Below are 13,838 nucleotides of genomic sequence, written 5' to 3'. Positions count from 1 at the left end.
TTCATCATCAGTATTGGCATCCCCTTGGTTTGTTCCAAGCTTGGGGGAGTGCCGCGGTATCACATCATCACTACCTTTTACTTTTATTGTCAAGTAGTGTCATATCATGAGTAGGGAAGTTATCGTATAAGATGGGTTGCAGTTTGGAAGTATCTCTCCTTTAGTTGGTTATCTATGTATCCCTTGGTGTGAGTTATCGTTATGGAATATTAATGAGAAGTCCTATCATTTACATATTGCACATCTTATTCTAGTTTGCAATCTCTATTATATGATTTACCTTGTTGTTAGTATTGGTATCACTTTGGGAGCATTGAATAAATCTATTTGGTTTTGGCAAACTTAGCATTGGTCAATAGCAACAACACTTTGAGGTTTAAGTAGAAAAGAGAAATACATGTAGTTGTTTCATTGTCTTTCTTTCTTGTTAGCTCATAGCTTATTATTCTGAAGTTGAAATTGTTTGTGCTTACAAGGAAGATGCATGATTGTTTCTATCACATGTATATTTGTTTGTTTCCCTCGACTCTTATGCTTGCTAATTAACCTTGCTAGCCAAAGACATGTACTGAGAGGGAATACTTCTCGTGCATCCAAACCTTAACCCAAACCTATGCCATTTGTGTCCACCATACCTACCTACTACATGGTATTTTCTGCCATTCCAAGTAAATACTTCGTGTGCTACCTTTAAACAATTCAAAACTTAGTATCTCTTATTTGTGTCAATGTTTCATAGCTCATGAGGAAGTATGTGGTGTTTTATCTTTCAATCTTGTTGGGCAACTTTCACCAATGGACTAGTGGCTTCATCCGCTTATCCAATAATTTTGCAAAAAGAGCTGGCAATGGGATTCCCAGTCCCAAATTAATTAAACTAAATAGACACTCCTCCATGGTATGTGATTGATGGACGGCACCCGAAGGATTCGGTTAGCCATGGCTTGTGTAAGCAAAGGTTGGGGGGAGTGTCATCATCATAATAAAACTAAAATAAAAAGGCACTCCTTCATGGTATGAGATTGTTGGCAGGCACCCGAGGATTCGGTTAGCCATGGTTTGTGAAAGAAAGGTTGGAAGGAGTGCCACACAAAATGAAAATAATATGGGAGCCGCTCTTAGGAGGTTGTCTGGCAAGGGGGTTAGAGTACCCGCTACCAGTCGTTGACAACAACAAACACCTCTCAAAATGTTACTTTTATTCTCTTTATATGATTGTAAAACTGAAAAAGCTCTAGCACATGATTTAATCCCTGCTTCCCTCTGCGAAGGGCCTGTCTTTTACTTTATGTTGAGTCAGTAAACCTATTTCCCTCCATCTCAAGCAAGCATTTGAGTAGTTGTGATCAAACCATTATATTGTGATTTGCTTCATCATGTCTTTTATTCTTCCTTGTTTAGTTCAAGTTTTATCTGAATGAATATAGCTTTGCAAGTTATCAATGATCATGAAGAGACCATTATGATTGAGTATGCAAGTTGTGCCTTATAAACTTTAACATGAGAGCGCTGCTCAAAGAGATAAATATAATCTGTTAATTGTTCTCTGACCAAGAACGAAGTTTGCCATCACCAATTATGATTTCTTATGCACCTTTACTTGTGATTACCTTATACTTGTTTCAAGTTGAGTTATATGAGGAAGTTGTTTACTATAATGTCTTGTGTGAATGAATATGATGCTTCTTGTCCGTATTTTATTTATCGACTCTTCACTCCATAAACATGTGGTCCTGTCTATCGAGCTCAGTTTCGCTTGGGGACAAGCGAAGTCTAAGCTTGGGGGGAGTTGATACGTCCAATTTGCATCACTATTTTATATCATAATTTGCTGTTATTCATTGATATATTTCATATTGGGACACAATACTTATGTTATTTCATCTATTTTGCATGTTTCATCATTATTGGAGGATCAAGCACCGGAGCCAGGATTCTGCTGGAAAAAGCACCGTCAGAACGCAATATTTCGGAAGATCAACTGTGGGAGGAAATTATACCAAAAATCCTATTTTTCAAGATGACGAAGGAAGCCAGAAGGAGGAGCCAGGAGGACCCAGGGTGGGCCCACACCCTAGGGCGGCGCGTCCCATGCCCTGGCCGCGCCGCCATGTGGTGTGGGGGCCCACAGCCCCTTTCGCCTCCTTTTCTTCGCGAAATCCTTCGTCCCGAAAACCTAAGCCACAGAGGGTACCTCGCGAAGAGTTACAGCCGCCTCTGCGGGGCGGAGAACACCAGAGAGAAAAGAGCTCTCCGGCGGGCAGGCCTCCGGGGAAATTCCCTCCGGGAGGGGGAAATCGACGCCATCGTCACCGTCATCGAGCTGGACATCATCTCCATCACCATCATCATCATCTACACCATCATCACCGCCGTCTCCACCGCTGGACACCGTCACCGCCGTAGCAATTTGGGTTTGATCTTGATTGTTTGATAGGGGAAACTCTCCCGGTATCGATCTCTACTTGTTGTTGATGCTATTGAGTGAAACCATTGAACCAAGTTTATGTTCAGATTGTTATTCATCATCATATCACCTCTGATCATGTTCCATATGATGTCTTGTGAGTAGTTCGTTTAGTTCTTGAGGACATGGGTGAAGTCTAAATGCTAGTAGTGAACTATGGTTGAGTAATATTCAATGGTGTGATATTTAAGTTGTGGTGTTATTCTTCTAGTGGTGTCATGTGAACGTCGACTACATGACACTTCACCATTTATGGGCCTAGGGGAATGCATCTTGTATTCGTTTGCCAATTGCGGGGTTGCCGGAGTGACAGAAACCTAAACCCCCATTGGTATATCGATGCAGGAGGGATCGCAGGATCTCAGAGTTTAAGGCTGTGGTTAGATTTATTCTTAATTACTTTCTTGTAGTTGCGGATGCTTGCAAGGGGTATAATCACAAGTATGTATTAGTCCTAGGAAGGGCGGTGCATTAGCATAGGTTCACCCACACAACACTTATCATAACAATGAAGATTATTTAGCCGTATGTAGCGAAAGCACTAGACTAAAATCCCGTGTGTCCTCGAGAACGTTTGGTCATTATAAGTAAACAAACCGGCTTGTCCTTTGTGCTAAAAAGGATTGGGCCACTCGCTGCAATTGTTACTCTCGCACTTTACTTACTCGTACTTTATTCAACTGTTACATCAAACCCCCCTGAATACTTGTCTGTGAGCATTTACAGTGAATCCTTCATCGAAACTGCTTGTCAACACCTTCTGCTCTTCGTTGGGATCGACATTCTTACTTATCGAAAATACTACGATACACCCCCTATACTTGTGGGTCATCACACAACAAGCAACTTAATAAGAGATAAAGTGCATAAGTACATATTCAATACCACAATAGTTTGTAAGGCTATTTTGTCCCATGAGCTATATATTGCAAAGGCGAATGATGGAAATTTAAAGGTAGCACTCAAGCAATTTACTTTGGAATGGCGGAGAAATACCATGTAGTAGGTAGGTGTGGTGGACACAAATGGCATAGTGGTTGGCTCAAGGATTTTGGATGCATGAGAAGTATTCCCTCTCGATACAAGGTTTAGGCTAGCAAGGTTATTTGAAACAAACACAAGGATGAACCGGTGCAGCAAAACTCACATAAAAGACATATTGTAAACATTATAAGACTCGACACTGTCTTCCTTGTTGTTCAAACTCTTTACTAGAAATTATCTAGACCTTAGAGAGACCAATTATGCAAACCAAATTTTAGCAAGCTCTATGTATTTCTTCATTAATAGGTGCAAAGTATATGATGCAAGAGCTTAAACATGAGCACAACAATTGCCAAGTATCAAATTATCCAAGACATTTTATCAATTACTACATGTAGCATTTCCCGTTTCCAACCATATAACAATTAACGAAGCAGTTTCAACCTTCGCCATGAACATTAAAAGCTAAGAACACATGTGTTCATATGAACCAGTGGAGCGTGTCTCTCTCCCACACAAGCATTTATTCAAACAAAAACAAAAACAAAAACAAACAGACGCTCCAAGTAAAGTACATAAGATGTGACCGAATAAAAATATATATAGTTTCAAGAGAAATGACATGATAAGTTGTTGATGAAGAAGGGGATGCCTTGGGCATCCCCAAGCTTAGATGCTTGAGTCTTCTTGAAATATGCAGAGATGAACCACGGGGGCATCCCCAAGCTTAGACTTTTCACTCTTCTTGATCATATTGTATCATCCTCCTCTCTTGACCCTTGAAAACTTCCTCCACACCAAACTCGAAACAAACTCATTAGAGGGTTAGTGCATAATCAAAATTTCACATGTTCAGAGGTGACACAATCATTCTTAACACTTCTGGACATTGCCCAAAGCTACTGGAAGGTAATGGAACAAAGAAATCCATCCAACATAGCAAAAGAGGCAATGCGAAATAAAAGGCAGAATCTGTCAAAACAGAACAGTCCGTAAAGACGAATTTTAAAGTGGCACCATACTTGCTCAGATGAAAATTCTCAAATTGAATGAAAGTTGCGTACATATCTGAGGATCACGCACGTAAATTGGCAGATTTTTCTAAGTTACCAACAGAGAATTCTGCCCAGATTTGTGACAGCAAGAAATCTGTTCCTGCGCAGTAATCCAAATCTAGTATTGACTTTACTATCAAAGACTTTACTTGGCACAACAATGCAATAAAATAAAGATAAGAAGAGGTTGCTACAGTAGTAACAACTTCCAAGACTCAAATATAAAACAAAAGTACTGTAGCAAAATAAAAACATGGGTTATCTCCCAAGAAGTGCTTTCTTTATAGCCATTAAGATGGGCTCAGCAATTTTAATGATGCACTCGCAAGAAATAAGAGTTGAAGCAAAAGAGAGCATCAAGAGGCAAATTCAAAACAAATTTAAGTCTAACATGCTTCCTATGCATAGGAGTTTTGTAAATAAACAAGTTCATGAAGAAAAAAGTAACAAGCATAGGAAGATAAAACCAATGTAACTTCAAAAATTTCAGCATATAGAGAGGTGTTTTAGTAACATGAAAATTTCTACAACCATATTTTCCTCTCTCATAATAACTTTCAGAGGCATAATGAACAAACTCAACAATATAAGTATCACATAAAGCATTCTTATTCACATGCATAAAAGTATCATTACTCTCCACATAAGCATAATCAATTTTACTAATTGTAGTGGGAGCAAATTCAACAAAGTAGCTATCATTATTATTCTCATCATCAAATATAGGAGGCATATTGTAATCATAATTAAACTTATCCTCCATAGTAGGTGGCACCAAAAGACCACTATCATTATAATCATCATATATGGGAGGCATATCATAATCAACATAAACTTTCTCCTCAATACCCGGAGGGCTAAAGAGATCATTTTCATCAAAACCGACCTCCCCAAGCTTAAATTCTTCCATAGCATTAGCAACAATGGTGTTCAAAGCATTCATACTAATAACATTCCCATTAGCATGCATAAGTTCCATGGGTTTTTTAATTTTCTCTTCAAACACATCATGTCCTAATTCAAGATAAAGTTCATAAAGATCTCTCATTTTGTTGTTGTATTCCATTAAGCCTTACTAGTGTAAAACAAGAAACAAAAAGATGCAATTGCAGGATCTAAAGGAAATAGCTTCGAGTACTTACAACGGCAAAAATAGCTTAGTAGCCAAGATCCGGGGTGTGAGTACCTTTTACCTTTCCTCCCCAGCAACGGCGCCAGAAAAGTGCTTGATGTCTACGGGTGCTTCTATTCTTGTAGACAGTGTTGGGCCTCCAAGAGCAGAGGTTTGTAGAACAGCAGCAAGTTTCCCTTAAGTGGATCACCCAAGGTTTATCGAACTCATGGAGGAAGAGGTCAAAGATATCCCTCTCATGCAACCCTGCAACCACAAAGCAAGAAGTCTCTTGTGTCCCCAACACACCTAATAGGTGCACTAGTTCGGCGAAGAGATAGTGAAATACAGGTGGTATGAATGAATATGAGCAGTAGTAACGGTGCCAGAAAAGTGCTTACTGGCGTGCAGTTGATGGTAGTAATATTGCAGGAAGTAAACATGTAACAGAACAGTAAACAAGCAGCGATAGCAGTATTTAGGAACAAGGCCTAGGGATCATACTTTCACTAGTGGACACTCTCAACATTGATCACATAACAGAATAAATAGATAGATGCTAGACTCTACACCCTCTTGTTGGATGATGAACACCACTAACTGTGTAGGATTACACGAACCCTCAATGCCGGAGTTAACAAGCTCCACAATATTCAATGTTCATATTTAAATAACCTTAGAGTGCATAACAGATCAACATAACCAAACCAAGTACTAACATAGCATGCACACTGTCACCATCACACTATGAAGGAGGCATAGATCACATCAATACTATCATAGCAATAGTTAACTTCATAATCTACAAGAGATCACAATCATAACCTATGCCAAGTACTACACGATGCATACACTGTCACCATTACACCGTGCAGGAGGAATAGACTACTTTAATAACATCACTAGAGTAGCACATAGATGAATAGTGATACAAAACACATTGCAATCATAAAGGGATATAAATAAGCACTTCACTATGCCATTCATAACAGCGAATAAGTATTCTGTGAAATATAGCCTAAGAGACCCACACGGTGCACACACTGTCACCTTTACACACGTGGGACAAGGAGTCTCCGAAGATCACATAAGTAAAATCCACTTGACTAGCATAATGACATCTAGATTACAAGCATCATCATATGAATCTCAATCATGTAAGGCAGCTCATGAGATTATTGTATTGAAGTACATAGGAGAGAGATGAACCACATAGCTACCGGTACAGCCCCGAGCCTCGATGGAGAACTACTCCCTCCTCATGGGAGATAGCAGCGTTGGTGAAGATGGCGGTGGTTTTGATGGAGAAGCCTTCCGGGGGGCACTTCCCCGTCCCGGCGGCGTGCCGGAACAGAGACTCCTGTCCCCCAGATCTTGGCTTCGCGATGGCGGCGGCTCTGGAAGGTTTTCTCTGGTTTTGTCGAACGTGGTAGGGTTTTCGCGACGGAGGCTTTAAGTAGGCGGAAGGGCAAGGTCGGTGGAGTCACGAGGGACCCACACAACAGGGCGGCGCGGGCGCTAGCCTGGCCGCGCCGCCTTAGTGTGGCGCCACCTCGTGGCCCCACTTCGTATCTCCTCCGGTCTTCTGGAAGCTTCGTGTGAAAATAGGACCCTGGGCGTTGATTTCGTCCAATTCCGAGAATATTTCCTTACTAGGATTTCTGAAACCAAAAACAGCAGAAAACAGCAACTGGCCCTTCGGCATCTCGTCAATAGGTTAGTTCCGGAAAACGCATAATAATGACATAAAGTATGCATAAAACATGTAGATATCATCAATAAGTTGGCATGGAACATAAGAAATTATCGATACGTCGGAGACGTATCAGCTATCACATAGTTGCTTGAATTGCTTAGCATAAGTTATTGGTGCACATAGGTGAACCGTAGTTATATAGGTTTTGTGTTTGACAAATTAAATGCTAGTTTTATTCCGCATTTGTTAAGCCATATTCATAAAAGTTTTAAACCGCCTATTCACCCCCCCCCCCCCCCTAGGCGGCATCCGTGTCCTTTCAATTGGTATCAGAGCCCGGTCTCTCATTCTAGGCTTTACCGCCTTGAGAGTAAGGATGTCGGCTAGAGATTTAGTGCATGACCACACTTGTATATTCGATGGCACAAATTATGATGTTTGGAAAATTCGCATGCTTAGTCATTTTCGGGCCATTGACCCTCATATGGAGCGAATTGTAGATATAGGTTTTTCTCTTCCGATGGATTCCCAAAATCTATCTTTAGAGGATGAAAAAAATTTATATCTCAATGCTCAAGCTTCTAATGTGCTTGTTCATGCTTTGAGCAATGTAGATATTCTTGCAATCATGCCTTTCTGGAGCGCTCATGATTTATGGACAAAGCTTCAAGAAAAATATGATGTGTCCAACATTATTGAGGATGATTGTATTCCCTCCACTTCCGGCCGTGATGAACTTTCATCCACTTCACCATTGTGTTGCAAGACACAAGTAAATGCCAAGGTGAGTGGTGATGACCATTGCAATATTGATGGTGAGCCTATTCTTGATGATCCTCCATCTCTATCTTATTGCAATGCCTCATCTTTGGACTTAAACACATATAGCACTATAAATGATTCACATGCTTGTGTTGATAGTCCTTGCATACCTTGTGTTAAATGCTCATCTAAATGCCATGGTGATATGCTTGCTAATTCTTGTCGCCATGATATAAATGCTTCTATTTTCTCTAGTTGTTGTGTGTCTAACAATGTAGAGGAAACCGAAGAATCCATTGGCAATGACAAGATCTTGAATGGAGCTTCAAGTATCTCTTCTTCTCCATCATCTCAAGTTTCTCACATATGCCTTATGGCTAAGGCTTCTATGGGATCTCATAACTCGGAAGCTAATCTTTCTCATGATGATGAAGATGAAGTACATGAAGAAGAAGAAGAGGAATTGATTTCCTCTTTACATGACAAGGGTGAGGTTGTTCATCGTGCACTTCGCAAAAATAAAATTGCTTGCTCTAAATTTGTTGAAATTTTAGTTTGTGCTATTGAGAGCCAAAAACTTATTGAGATGCATGAGAACACCATATTAAAAATGGGTGCTCTTGAACGTGAGTATGCCGATGAAATAGGCTCTCTAAAGAATGAACTTGAAGAAGAACAAACCACCAAAGAATCTCTTGAGGAGACTTTTTCTCTAGAATTGTCTAGAATAAAGGAAAACCATGATAGAGATCTTGAAGTGGCAAATGATCTAAATCTAAAAAATGATAAGCTTGTGTTTGTTAATGCTAAACTTCTTGAGGATTTTGAGCAACTCAAAAATGGCTCTATGGTCATTGAGAGTGCGCTCACCAAACTCACCAAGTCACATGAGCAACTTAAAACTTCATATCTAAAAGAGCATGCCAACTTACCTTCTCCTATTGCTATTAATGATGATGCTTGTGCTACTAACTCTACATCTAGTGAAGCATCTATTTTGACGGAGAATGTTGAGCTAAGGGCTCAACTTGAATTGCTAACTAGCAAGTATGGGATTTTGGAAGAAAGTCATGAAAAGCTCTCTAGCTCCCATGATGAACTTCTAGTATCTCATGAGATGCTAAAGGTAGCTCATGAGGCTATCATGTCGAAGGTAACATCTTGTGAGCCTCATGTGGATACGAGCACAAATTCTCAACATGCTATATCGCCATGTGCTAGTCCTATTAATTCATCTACTCATAGTATTGCAAAATCTTGTGATGAATTATCCTCCTTGCCTTGTTGCTCTAACAATGAAGTTTCTATTTCCTCTAGTATTTGTGTTGTTACTAACCATGTAGAGGAAATCAAAGAGCTCAAGGCAAAAGTCACTTCCTTGAAGAAAGACTTGAAAAAGAGTCATGAAGGGAAATGCAAACTTGATAAGATGTTGAGTGTACAACAATCCCCCAATGACAAGAGCGGACTTGGATTTATCTCCAACAACAAGAAAAAGTCCAATAGCTCCAAGAACAAGAAGGGCCATGTTCAAATCAAAGATCCGGCCAAGATTACTTGCTTCAAGTGCAAAATTGAAGGGCATCATGTTAGATCGTGCCCATTGAAGAAGAAACCTCTTAGTGAGAAGCAAGTAGGGAAGCGGCCTCAAGTTCAAGGCAATGCCCAACATCGGGTTGAAGAAAAGCCACTTCCCAAGAAGATTCAAGCTAATGCTCCCATTGTGGAGAAATCAAGTAAGAAGAAGGAGAAGAGAAGAACTTGCTACATATGCCGTGAGAAGGGCCACATCTCCTCCTTTTGCACTATTGGTACATCGTCCAACCCTATCATCATTGATGATGTTTATTCTCTTCGTAAGGATGATGTTGGCAATGTGTTTGCCAAATATGTTGGTGCTCAAAGTGGTGTCAAGAAAAGAACCATTTGGGTTGCCAAACCTATTGTGATTAACCTCTTAGGACCCAACTTGGTTGGGGACCAACAAGCTGAAACTTGATCAATAGGTGGTGTTGGAGGGCATTGGAGACTTGGCTACTTCGTGAAGAATTAAGGGACCTTCATAATTTATATTCTCTCAAGCCAAGTCATTTGGATTATCTCATTTCTATCATATATCCAATGTTCCTCCGTGCGGTAACATGTACACAACTTATTTACATTGAAAGTTACTCGCCCCTTTTTGCATGTGTTGGTGTTGTACCTTGCATATGCTTGTATATGTTGTGCTTCCTACTTGACTTAGCTTGATAAATCAAGTATATGTATGATTAGGTTGCGCACCATGTATTTGTGTTTGTGTTGGAGCCTATTTGCATATTGTTGTATCTTATATGGCTCTTGGGAGTAATTAATGGACTATCCCATTTTGGGGGAGTGATATTCCCTTGGGAATGCCACAACCCTAAAAATTTGTGTACATGAGGAATACCACTTAGAATTGATATTGCAAGTTTATCTAGTCTCTATGTGGTATGTCATCCTCATGAGAAATTCAAATTCTATAATGTCCATTAATTATCTCTTGTTGGTTCCTTGTTGCCTCTTGTGAAAATAAATTCTATATCACATTATGGGGAGTATTATGCTTTGTGCATATTACAAGCCATGAAAATGTGTATATTTGAGGTTGTGTCACATAGTATTGATATTGTAAATTATCTCGTCCCTATGTGGCATGGTTTTCCCAAACAAGTCCGAATTGCTTAAATGGCTTCTTTGTTAATATCCTTGTGGATCTTGTTTGTGAGAGTTTTTCTTGACATGGTTTTCCACAATGCACTAATCTTGGGGGAGCTCTCGTATTTGTGTTTGAATGTTAATTTTATGATCTTATCATCTCATTGCTTGATCTTCATCAAGTACTTGATTTTGAAAGACAAACCTTTCTTTTCGGCACTTGTGCCATCATGAAAAGTGTGAGGGTTTGGATTATTTGTTGGAACCTTGCTCTCTTGGGAGTTGGTTATCTCATTGCTTGTTTTGGGTTTAATTAGCTTCTTGTAATGAGATAAGTCTTTGAAATCAATCTTGTGTTGATTTGATTCTTCAATATAATTTGGACAACTATTGTTCTTGATTTAATTGGTGTTTCGTCCAAATTGTATTTCCGGTTGGTTCTTGAGAGTCTCGTGCATTTACTAAAAGTATATCCTATGGCATGCTTTGCTTTCTTGTTCCAATATATAGGGTAAACTCCAACAAGTCCTAAATGGGCTAAGATGTGCATGAAATTCAATTTCATATCAATATGCACATATTTATGTGGAGTTTGTCCATATGTTGTAGTGTCTAACTACTTTGGACCCAATTAGTTTGGGGACCATTTTGTACTTAATTTTGTTTTAGGTACATGAAGATGCATTGGATGCTTGCCAAATTCATAAGGAAGAAGTGGTTACTAAATGATTATTTGAGGCAAGCTAGGATGATCAACGAACTCATATCTATTACATCGACATCAATGCTATCTTGGTAACAAGTATCTTCTCATGCATATTTTTCTTGTATCCAACCTCGTGGTTACATCTTGGCATGAATCTCTCTATTTGCAAATGTCTTAATGAAACCTTCTTAATGCAAATTGAGTTCTTTCTTTTGGTATCTTTTAATTGTGATACTTGTTGCTTTTCTCAAAGCATCCCAGCTATCTTCTTTCCCTTGTTGATATTTGTGATGTCTTTGATGTGTTTGTGGTTGAAGATTCATTAATGTACACTAAGATAAAATTGAGCCCTTGGGCATGCTATTAAGCAAAGATCTTATTGGTATATTACATGACTTTGCTTTGGATATCATGTTTTAATTTTTATTGTATCTATTTTGTGTGTATATGTTTCTTTGTGGATAAATATCTTTGTGATATTGTCTACTTAGAGGAACTTATATACATGAGAGGTGATACATCTCAATTTGATATCTTTTCTAATTGATATGTGTTGATTGGTCATGATAAGCAAAATCATTCTTTGAAGACTATGATGATGCTATTTCCGCATTCTTGTATTAGTCTTATAATATGTGATACGTCTCCGACGTATCGATAATTTCTTATGTTCCATGCCACATTATTGATGTTATCTACATGTTTTATGCACACTTTATGTCATATTCGTGCATTTTCTGGAACTAACCTATTAACAAGATGCCGAAGTGCCAGTTGCTGTTTTCTGCTGTTTTTGGTTTCAGAAATCCTAGTAAGGAAATATTCTCGGAATTGGACGAAATCAAAGCCCAGGGGCCTATTTTTCCACGAAGCTTCCAGAAGTCCGAAGGAGAGACGAAGAGGGGCCACGAGGGGGCCACACCCTAGGGCGGCGCGCCCCCCCCCTTGGCCGCGCGGCCCTGTGGTGTGGGGCCCCGTGCCGCCTCTTGACCTGCCCTTCCGCCTACAAATAGCCTCCGTGACGAAACCCCCGCACGAGAGCCACGATACGGAAAACCTTCCAGAGACGCCGCCAACGCCGATCCCATCTCGGGGGATCCAGGAGATCGCCTCCGGCACCCTGCCGGAGAGGGGAATCATCTCCCGGAGGACTCTACGCCGCCATGGTCGCCTCCGGTGTGATGTGTGAGTAGTCTACCCCTGGACTATGGGTCCATAGCAGTAGCTAGATGGTTGTCTTCTCCCCATTGTGCTATCATTGTCGGATCTTGTGAGCTGCCTAACATGATCAAGATCATCTATCTCGTAATTCTATATGTTGCGTTTGTTGGGATCCGATGAATAGAGAATACTTGTTATGTTGATTATCAAAGTTATATCTACGTGTTATTTATGATCTTGCATGCTTTCCGTTACTAGTAGATGCTCTGGCCAAGTAGATGCTTGTAACTCCAAGAGGGAGTACTTATGCTCGATAGTGGGTTCATGCCTGCATTGACACAGGACAAAGGATGACAAAGTTCTAAGGTTGTGTTGTGCTGTTGCCACTAGGGATAAAACATTGATGCTATGTCTAAGGATGTAGTTGTTGATTACATTACGCACCATACTTAATGCAATTGTCTCTGTTGCTTTGCAACTTAATACCGGAGGGGGTTCGGATGATAACTTTGAAGGTGGACTTTTTAGGCATAGATGCGGTTGGATGGCGGTCTATGTACTTTGTCGTAATGCCCAATTAAATCTCACTATACTCATCATGATATGTATGTGCATGGTCATGCTCTCTTTATTTGTCAATTGCCCAACTGTAATTTGTTCACCCAACATGCTGTTTGTCTTATGGGAGAGACACCTCTAGTGAACTGTGGACCCCGGTCCAATTCTCTTTACTGAAATACAATCTACTGCAATACTTGTTCTACTGTTTTCTGCAAACAATCATCTTCCACACAATACGGTTAATCCTTTGTTACAGCAAGCCGGTGAGATTGACAACCTCACTGTTTCGTTGGGGCAAAGTACTTTGGTTGTGTTGTGCAGGTTCCACGTTGGCGCCGGAATCCCTGGTGTTGCGCCGCACTACATCCCGCCGCCATCAACCTTCAACGTGCTTCTTGGCTCCTCCTGGTTCGATAAACCTTGGTTTCTTTCTGAGGGAAAACTTGCTGCTGTGCGCATCATACCTTCCTCTTGGGGTTCCCAACGAACGTGTGAGTTACACGCCATCAAGCATATTTTCTGGCGCCGTTGCCGGGGAGATCAAAACACGCTGCAAGGGGAGTCTCCACTTCTCAATCTCTTTACTTTGTTTTTGTCTTGCTTAGTTTTATTTACTACTTTGTTTGCTGCACTAAATCAAAATACAAAAAAATTAG

Source organism: Lolium perenne, chromosome 2, assembly GCF_019359855.2.
Source record: "Lolium perenne isolate Kyuss_39 chromosome 2, Kyuss_2.0, whole genome shotgun sequence".
NCBI lineage: Eukaryota > Viridiplantae > Streptophyta > Magnoliopsida > Poales > Poaceae > Lolium > Lolium perenne.
This window is presented reverse-complemented; position numbering follows the sequence as displayed.